Source organism: Myripristis murdjan, chromosome 12, assembly GCF_902150065.1.
Source record: "Myripristis murdjan chromosome 12, fMyrMur1.1, whole genome shotgun sequence".
In the NCBI taxonomy this organism is placed as follows: Eukaryota; Metazoa; Chordata; class Actinopteri; order Holocentriformes; family Holocentridae; genus Myripristis; species Myripristis murdjan.
Genome location: NC_043991.1, coordinates 1,245,330 through 1,255,329, shown reverse-complemented (window position 1 = coordinate 1,255,329; position 10,000 = coordinate 1,245,330). Strand labels below are relative to the sequence as shown.

The window sequence follows — 10,000 nt, the reverse complement described above, 5'->3', positions numbered from 1 at the left end:
AAACAAGAAACACGTTTACGCGTTTTCTCACCTCCACCTTCAAGCTGTCTCTCTCTCTCTCTCTGTCTGTGTGTCTCTCCCTCCCTCTCTCTGTCTCTCTCTCTCTCTCTCTGCCTGTCTCTCCCTCCCTCTCTCTGTCTCTCTCTCTCTCTCTGCCTGTCTCTCTCTCTCTCTCTCTCTCTGCCTGTCTCTCTCTCTCTCTCTCCCTCTGCCTGTCTCTCTCTCTGTGTCTTTAAATCAACCTGAAGGTGGTGCGACAGTTTTTCCTCTGCAGCCAATCAACAGGTCAGACAGACAGGAAGTAGGAGCAGGAAGTCCCCCCCCCCCCCCCCCCCCCCTTCCCTCCAATTTGTAGAGTTTCTCAAAATGTTCCGTTTGTGGAGCTGAAAGCAGAAATCAGAGGAAAAATCACCATAAGGGCTGCTTTGCATTTTTAATTAAGAAACTAACATATGAATATATTTGCATATTATTGAGTTGCAGATTAAATCATGCATACATAATCAGCTCGCTCGCCCGCCTCGCTCTCTCTCTCTCTCTCTGCACTGTGCTTACTGTTTTTCAGCAAGCTGTGGTTCTGATGGATGCCAGACACACACACACACACACACACACACAGATTCAAACACACACCCTTTACTTACACACACACAAACACACACACACACACACACACACACTCAAACCTTCTCCAGACATGCAGGCAAGCACACTTGCACACGCAAACAGCTTATGCACACTTTACACACACCTTTCACAACTTTGCACGCACACACACACGCACACACACACACACACACACACACACACACACAGACACACACACAGACACACACACACACACACACACACACACGCTGCATGTCGTCAGAGACGTTCGGTTTGGAGTTTGGAGGAAAAGCAGCGTCTGGTTTCTCGTTTAGAATCGACACTGCAGAGAGAGCGGCTCTGTTCACCCTGTCACTCTGTTCACCCTGTCACTCTGTTCACTCTGTTAACCCTGTCACTCTGTTCACTCTGTTCACCCTGTCACTCTGTTCACCCTGTCACCCTGTTCACTCTGTTAACCCTGTCACTCTGTTCACTCTGTTCACCCTGTCACTCTGTTCACCCTGTCACCCTGTTCACCCTGTCACTCTGTTCACTCTGTTAACCCTGTCACTCTGTTCACTCTGTTCACCCTGTCACCCTGTTCACCCTGTCACTCTGTTCACTCTGTTCACTCTGTCACTCTGTTCACCCTGTCACCCTGTTCACCCTGTCACCCTGTTCACCCTGTCACTCTGTTCACTCTATCACTCTGTTCACCCTGTCACTCTGTTCACCCTGTCACCCTGTTCACTCTGTTCACCCCGTCACTCTGTTCACTTTGTTCACTCTATCACTCTGTTCACCCTGTCACTCTGTTCACCCTGTCACCCTGTTCACTCTGTTCACCCTGTCACTTTGTTCACCCTGTTCACCCTGTCACTCTGTTCACCCTGTCACTCTGTTCACTCTGTTCACCCTGTCACTCTGTTCACCCTGTCACTCTGTTCACCCTGTCACTCTGTTTACTCTGTTCACTCTGTCACTCTGTTCACCCTGTCACTCTGTTCACCCTGTCACTCTGTTCACCGTGTCACCCTGTTCACTCTGTTCACTCTTTTCACCCTGTCACTCTGTTCAACCTGTTCACTCTGTTCACTCTTTTCATCCTGTCACTGAATTCACCCTGTCACTCTGTTCACTCTGTTCACCCTATTCACCCTGTCACTCTGTTCAGCCTGTTCACTCTGTTCACCCTGTTCACTCTATTCACTCTGTTCACCCTGTTCACTCTATTCACTCTCTTCACCCTGTCACTCTGTTCACCCTGTTCACTCTGTTCACCCTGTCACTCTGTTCACCCTGTTCTCTCTGTTCACCCTGTCACTCTGTTCACCCTGTCACCCTGTTTACTCTGTTTACTCTGTTCACCCTGTCACTCTGTTGACCCTGTTCACTCTGTTCACCCTGTTCACTCTGTTCACTCTTTTCACCCTGTCATTCTGTTCAATCTGTTCACTCTTTTCAACCTGTTCACTCTGTTCACCCTGTTCACCCTGTCACTCTGTTCAACCTGTTCACTCTGTTCACTCTTTTCACCCTGTCACTGAATTCACCCTGTCACTCTGTTCACTCTGTTCACCCTATTCAGCCTGTCACTCTGTTCAGCCTGTTCACTCTGTTCACCCTGTTCACTCTATTCACTCTGTTCACCTTGTCACTCTGTTCACCCTGTTCACTCTATTCACTCTGTTCACCCTGTCACTCTGTTCACCCTGTTCACTCTGTTCACCCTGTCACTCTGTTCAGCCTGTTCACTCTGTTCACCCTGTCACTCTGTCACCATGTTCATCCTGTCACTCTGTTCACCCTGTTCACCCTGTTCACTTTGTTCACCCTGTCACTCTGTTCACCCTGTTCACTCTGTCACCCTGTCACCTTGTCACTCTGTTCACCCTGTCACTCTGTTCACCTTGTCACTCTGTTCACCCTGTCACTCTGTTCACCCTATCACTCTGTTCACCCTGTCACCCTGTTCACCCTGTCACTCTGTTCACCCTGTCACTGTGTTCACCCTGTTCACTCTGTTCACCCTGTCACCCTGTTCACCCTGTCACCCTGTTCACTCTGTCACTCTGTTCACCCTGTTCACCCTGTCACTCTGTTCACCCTGTTCACTCTGTTCACTCTTTTCACCCTGTCACTCTGTTCAACCTGTTCACTCTGTTCACTCTTTTCACCCTGTCACTGAATTCACCCTGTCACTCTGTTCACTCTGTTCACCCTATTCACCCTGTCACTGTGTTCAGCCTGTTCACTCTGTTCACCCTGTTCACTCTATTCACTCTGTTCACCTTGTCACTCTGTTCACCCTGTCACTCTGTTCACCCTGTTCACTCTATTCACTCTGTTCACCCTGTCACTCTGTTCACCCTGTTCACTCTGTTCACCCTGTCACTCTGTTCAGCCTGTTCACTCTGTTCACCCTGTCACTCTGTCACCATGTTCATCCTGTCACTCTGTTCACCCTGTTCACCCTGTTCACTTTGTTCACCCTGTCACTCTGTTCACCCTGTTCACCCTGTCACCCTATTCACTCTGTTCACCCTGTCACTCTGTTCACCCTGTCACCCTGTTCACTCTGTCACTCTGTTCACCCTGTTCACCCTGTCACTCTGTTCACCCTGTCACCCTGTTCACTCTGTCACTCTGTTCACCCTGTTCATCCTGTCACCCTGTTCACCCTGTCACTCTGTTCACCCTGTCAATCTGTCACCCTGTTCACCCTGTCACCCTGTTCACCCTTTCACCCTGTCACCCTGTCACCCTGTTCATCCTGTCACTCTGTCACCATGTTCACCCTGTCACCCTGTCAGCCTGCTCAGCGCTCTGGGGATGAATGAATGAATGAATGAATGAGTGAGTGAATGAGTGAGTGAAGCCTCAGCCTCTGCAGTGAAGTGGAGCTGCAGAGGAAACCATCAGAGCGTCGCCGTCCTGCGGGTGGCGCTGCGGCTAACGTTAGCTGTGGCTGTTAGCTACCGCAGCTAACATTAGCATCCAGCCACTTCCTGGCTAACGTTAGCATCCAGCCGCTTCCTGGCTAACGTTAGCATCCAGCCGCTTCCTGGCTAATGTTAGCATCCAGCCGCTTCCTGGCTAACGTTAGCATCCAGCCACACTGAAGCGAGCTCCACACTCAGACGAAGAGCTGAACGTCACACAGAGTGAGAGAGAAGGCTGGGATGTGTGTGTGTGTGTGTGTGTGTGTGTGTGTGTGTGTGTGTCAGAGCCTCACAGATGTTCTGCTGTGGACTAGCAGAGCATCATTAGCATCACATGGAGCTGAAACTCCACAAAACACCGTGTGTGTGTGTGTGTGTGTGTGTGTGTGTGTGTGTGTGTGTGTGTGTGTGTGTGTATGTGTGTGTGTGTGTGTGTGTGTGTGTGTGTGTGTAAATCTCTCCTGGTTTAGTTTGAGTCGTTGGTTTGAGTGCAGATCGCTCCGTCCTGCAGGGGGCGCTGCAGAGCTGCTTCCTGTGTTCTGTTAGCAGTAAAATGTCTCAGCAGAGGAGCTGAAGCTCGGCTGCTGAAAGCTGCATGTTGGCTAATCTGACTAATTAGCATAATAAGCTAATTAATCACAACAAATGGAAATGGTTTATAATTCATAATTTAGCTTCAAAGGTGATCTGAGAGTCTGAAAGTTTGATTTTGTCAGAGAAAACATCAGAAATGTGTTTAAAATCAGTGCAACGTTTGGACAGAAACAAACTCATCTGGGTTCAAGGTGAAATTAGAAAAACGAGATTAGAGATTAGAGAGTGTGAGATTAACCCAATAAAGCCATTTGTATCATAAATGACAGACATTATCAATAACACATTCCATTTCAGTTTAATCAATACTTGACCAAAATACTGTTGTTTACCTTTGGACACTTCCTGTTCACCCTGGACTATTGGCACTTCAAGTACTGTCATATATGATACAACAGAAACACCACATGTAATAACATACTTTTTGAAAAATCTTTTTTTTTTTTTTTTTTTACATTTTGTTATAGGATTAAATAAAAGGTTCAGTTTCAAAAAATTGGAATTTTCTTTCATAGTTCAGGCTTTATAGGGTTAATAATCCGCTGATAAACTCTGCTCTTGTTGTTGTCTTAACTTTTCGTGGATTATGTTAAACGAAGGTCTGCAGCTCCACACTTTGAACTTTCTGGTCAATTTTTTTCTTTTTTCTTTTGGTATTTTCTTTTATTTATTATTTTTTTTATAGATTTTTATTTTTACTTATTTCTGTAATTTCTGTCATTTTTATAGAACTTTATTTTATTGTTTCCTCTTTGATTCATTGTTTTTACGTTTTTACATTTTCCGTTCCTCGAACCAAGAGCGACAGAAAGACGGCGTTAAGAGAGAAAGAGGGAAAGAAAAATTAAATAAAAGATCAAATGAGATGAGAGAGAGAGAGAGAGAGAGAGAGAGGGAGAGAGAGAGTCGCTCGGCGTCGTAATGCGAAGGAAAATCCTGTCAGCGTGAAATCTGAATGAAATGTGAGATTATAATTCAACCAGGGATTTACTGTCATCTCACCAGAGGAGAGGAGGAGTAAACCCCGAGGAGGAGGAGGAGGAGGAGGAGGAGGGAGGGAGGGAGGGGGAGGAGACGACAGGAGTGAGAGAGGGAGGACGGAGGAGGAAGAGGAGCGAGAGAGGAGGAAGGAGGGGCGACGAACGAATGATTTGGTTTCCTGAAAGCAAAACTAATGTGATTAATGTTTATTAATACGACGTAATTATGTCATTATTAGTAATGCATCGTAACAATGATCACAACGTTTAATCTGGATTATCAGCGTGCAGCCGCAGCCAGAATAACCAGAATAATTTGATGTCTGATTTTTGTCTCGTGTGACCTTTGACCTCGTTTTTAATATTACAAATACAGATTATATTATTACGTTAATATTACAAAATAAATGTTATATTACAGATTATATTTTATATATCAAAGTATATTTTGCCATCCAAAATATATTCTGACAAACTGGATCTGATCTGATCTGATCTGATCGGTCTGATTGATCAGTGATGAAACCATCAGGAACTTTCAGTTTGTTTGTTTGTTTGTTTGTTTGTTTGTTTGTTTGTTTGTGGATTTTCCACAGAAAAACAAACAAGGCGGGTCGGGTTTGTGTTTTAAGGTGGTCTGACTGCTGTCGTCTGCAGTCCACCTTAAACAGCCAGCGGGCTTCAGTCCACCTTAAACCTCCTGTCAGGGTCAAAGGTCACGCCGAGCTCTGAGCTCTGAACCTGCTTCCTCTCCTCCTTCCCTCCATCCCTCCATCTGTCTCCTCCTCCCTGCTTTTATTCTCCTGTTGTGTTTTAAATCATAACAACAAAGAGTTTTCTTGTAATTTAGTTTAAAAGTTTTTCTGAGTTTTATTCTTCCAGCGATGCTCAATTAACTTTATATTTTTCGTCTTTAATTTTTTTCTCGTATTTATGTCGTCAGTTCTGCTCGTCACTTTTTCCCCCCAAAAATCACTTTTCAAAACTTAAATTTAAATTCACACCAACAGCAACAGCAACAACACCCCAAACCCCGCCCCCACTGCGTCGGCCCCACCCACTCTGTGTTGGCCCCGCCCCCGTCCGTTTTCCCAGCATGCCGTTGGTCGTCGCTCAGAAAGCAAACAGCGACGAGCGACGAGCGACGAGCAACGGCAGCGGCTCGTCGCTCGTCGCTGTTTGCTTTCTGAGCGACGAGCCGCTGCCGTCGAGTTTCCAGCTCAAAGTTTCACACGAAACAAACCCACGACTTCTTCCTTTTTTTGTTTCCTCCATGTTAATCACCTTAAAACAAAACTCCGCCCTCCTCAGCATCAGTCATCACCTCTCTCTCTCTCTCTCTCTCTTTCCCTCTCTCGCTCTCTGTCTTTGTCTTTCCTCCATCATTTCTTCTTCTTCTCTTCCTTGCTCGTCACGCTAAATAATAAGAATAATCATAAGGATAAAAAATGCTGTCTCTGCTTCTTTTTTTTTTTTTTGCAACCGGGTCAACCCCACCCCCTCCCCCTCCAAACAAAAAAAAAAAAAAAAAAAAAAAAAAAAAACACATCCCTCCATCTCTCCCTTCATTTCCCATGCAGAGTCCCGTTCGGTACAATGCTGGGAGCGGGCCAGCGCCGCAGACAGATGGTCCACTTATTAGATGTGCATCAGCCGCCCTCCCCTTCCTGCAGCTCGCTTTTAATCAAATTACAGAGAGAGAGAGAGAGAGGGAGAGAGAGAGAGAGAGGGAGGGAGGGAGGGAGAGAGAGAGAGAGGGGGAGAGAGAGAGAGACAGAGGTTTGGAGATCTGCTCGCTTGTTTTTCAGTTATTGGTCTGAACGGGCTGAGCGATGATGTCGCTGTCTGTCTTCCTGTCTCTCTCTCTCTGATTCCCTGTCTTCCTGTCTCTCTCTCTCTGATTCCCTCTGTCTTCCTGTCTCTCTCTCTCTGATTCCCTCTGTCTTCCTGTCTCTCTCTCTCTGATTCCCTCTGTCTTCCTGTCTCTCTCTCTGATTCCCTCTGTCTTCCTGTCTCTCTCTCTCTCTCTGATTCCCTCTGTCTTCCTGTCCCTCTCTCTCTCTCTCTGATTCCCTCTGTCTTCCTGTCTCTCTCTCTCTCTCCCCGACAGAACCCAGACCACCGTGATGATGATGATGATGATGATGATGATGATGATGATGATGATGTTGTTGTTGTTGTTGTTGTTGTTGTTGTTTACTCGCCGCTCCCCGTCTTCGTCTGGCCGGCGAGACGCTTTCCCTCTCGGTTGGTTGTTGTCGTGGCAACGTGAGAAAAGTTACTCCGTCGCGATGAGAGTCGCTGAAAAATAAATGAGAAATATAGTAACAATGAATAAATAAATATACATACATACATACATACATAAAAGAATAAATAAATATATAATAAATACAAATATACAGTAAATAAATAACTTCAATAAGTAACAAATAAAAATATTTATAATAAATAGATACCTACCTATACAGTAAATTAATAAATAAATATACATACATACATATATAATAAATAAATACAAATATACAATAAATAAATACAAATATACAATAAATAAATAACTTCAATAAATAACAAATAAAAATATTTTATAATAAATGGATAACTACCTATACAGTAAATTACTAAATAAATATACAGTAATTAATAAATCAGTAAATAAAATACTACAGATAAATAAATAAATACAGAAATAATTCCTCAGGCAGCGGGTTTAGGCAGACGTGTCGGGACTTAAAGGGACAGTCAGGTCAAATGTAAAACATTGAATTAGAATTAAAATTTTAAAAAAAAAAATCAAACTCAAAAAAAAAAAAACATCAGTGTTTTGTAGCAGCAGGTTGTTTTGGTTTATTGTTGTGTTTTAATGTTTACAAACCTTCACTGGTAAATAACAACAAGCTGACCAATGAGAGCGCTTGGTTTCTCGCTAGCTGATGTTAGCTACCAGATACCAGCAAACATTAGCATTAGCATTAGGGAGCTTAGGGAGCGTTTCCTGTCTGGCTGGAACAAACGAGCCGTGTGCTCGTTTGGGCTGGAGGACGTTTTGGTTCGGACCAGGAGGAGGAAGGAGGAGGAGGAGGAGGAGGAGGAGGAGGAGGAGGAGGAGGTGAGCATCAAGTGAGAGCAGTTAGTTTGTAGCTAGCTGCCGTTAGCTAATTAATATCAGTGAACATTAGCTAACATTTCCTAACCTTAACCATGACCGTGGCTAGCGAGCTAACACGCTAACACGTGGGCAAGCGAGCTGTTAGCTTGTGAGCTAGCTAAAAATAACGTGTGGAACAGCCGTGACAAGGATCTAAACATTTGTAATAAAGTTTATAAATTTTATAAACAAATATAAAACGTAGGTATGAACACAGTTTGTTTTGTTTGTTGTCAGGTGAAGCCGCCTCTAAATAAACAATAACAACAACAATAATAATAACAATAACCTTCACCTGAGAGGCCCCTGTGCCAGCTGAGATTTTAGCTAGTTGATGTTAGCTACCCAATGCTAGTGAACATTAGCTAATGTTTCCCAACCTTAACCACGACCTGTTTGTAGCTCTGCTGGCTAATGAGCTAACATGTTAATGAGCTAACAGGCTAATGAGCTAACATGTTAATGAGCTAACAGGCTAATGAGCTAACATGTTAATGAGCTAACAGGCTAATGAGCTAACATGTTAATGAGCTAACAGGCTAATGAGCTAACAGGCTAATGAGCGAGCCGTTAGCTAGTGAGCTAACGAGGAACAAACGGGAGGTTATCACAGCTTTTCATTTTTCGTGACGTTTTGATTTGGATCTTGTTTGTTTGTTTCTGGTTTCAGTTGGAATCAGTTTGTGAAGCTCAGAGTTTGATCCTGAAGTCAAACCGTGTGACTTTTGTTTTCATGAGTTTCAGTGTCGAGGTTTGTTTTTTTGTAAAGAGGGTTTTTGTCAGAGACGGTCAGAAAAGGGATTACGCAATAAAAACAAAACATCAGACCATTAAACAAAAGTTTCCCCAGAGGAGAGACCAAAACCTTTTCTCTAAAATTTGAGTTTCTTTTCATTCGTTTGGTGCATAAAACATTTTCAGTTAGTTATCGATTTTTCATTTTCATTTTTATTGAATTTACAAACATGTTTTTCCACATCACATCTTTGTTATTTCATCAGTCATAATGTGTAAAAACAAACAAAGTGTAAACCTGTGGGCGGGGCTAACAGCTCAGGTGTTTCAAAACAAACAAAGTGTAAACCTGTGGGCGGGGCTAACAGCTCATGTATTTAAAAACAAACAAAGTGTAAACCTGTGGGCGGGGCTAACAGCTGAGGTGTTTCAAAACAAACAAAGTGTAAACCTGTGGGCGGGGCTAACAGAGGGCTGTACTACGAAGCAGGTTCAGTGGGTTAGCGAGGTATGTTGAGTCTAAAGCCAGGCTTTCCTGTATCACGAAGGTGGCTCTCTTTTAACCCGGCTAGATCACCATGGTAACTTATGCTTAACTCATAACCTGGTCCCGACCAGGTTATGAGTTAAGTTTAACCCCGCCCGGATATAAAAGCGGCGCTATCTCACCCAGGTGAAATCACGAAAAGTAATTTTTGTCCGGTGTTTGGTAACACATATGCACAATGCAGGTATACTATTAGTGGTGCACAGACTTCACGTTTGTTAGAAATATTCCGTTGTATCACAGACTTTGTTATAGTAGGCTACTTTTTTAGGAAACCCCTTATAACGGTGACTGTCACGGCATGATGATTGGACGGGAGCAGCCCGTGGTGATTCAAACGCACTCCAAACGCCACTTATTTCGATTTAGAAAAAAAGATTTAACAAAAAAGGAGCAAACAAACATCAACCGAAATGGCTCCATAATTCAAGTTAAACTTCAAATGTAACGAACAATTATC

General features: G+C 43.9%; 1 protein-coding gene across 3 annotated transcripts in view; it reads left to right on the top strand.

Annotated features, from left to right (window-relative positions):
* The window catches only part of tcf4 (transcription factor 4), a 241,881-nt gene that overhangs the window by 147,562 nt on the left and 84,319 nt on the right, over positions 1–10,000 (top strand). The gene's annotated exons all lie outside the window — the stretch shown is intronic.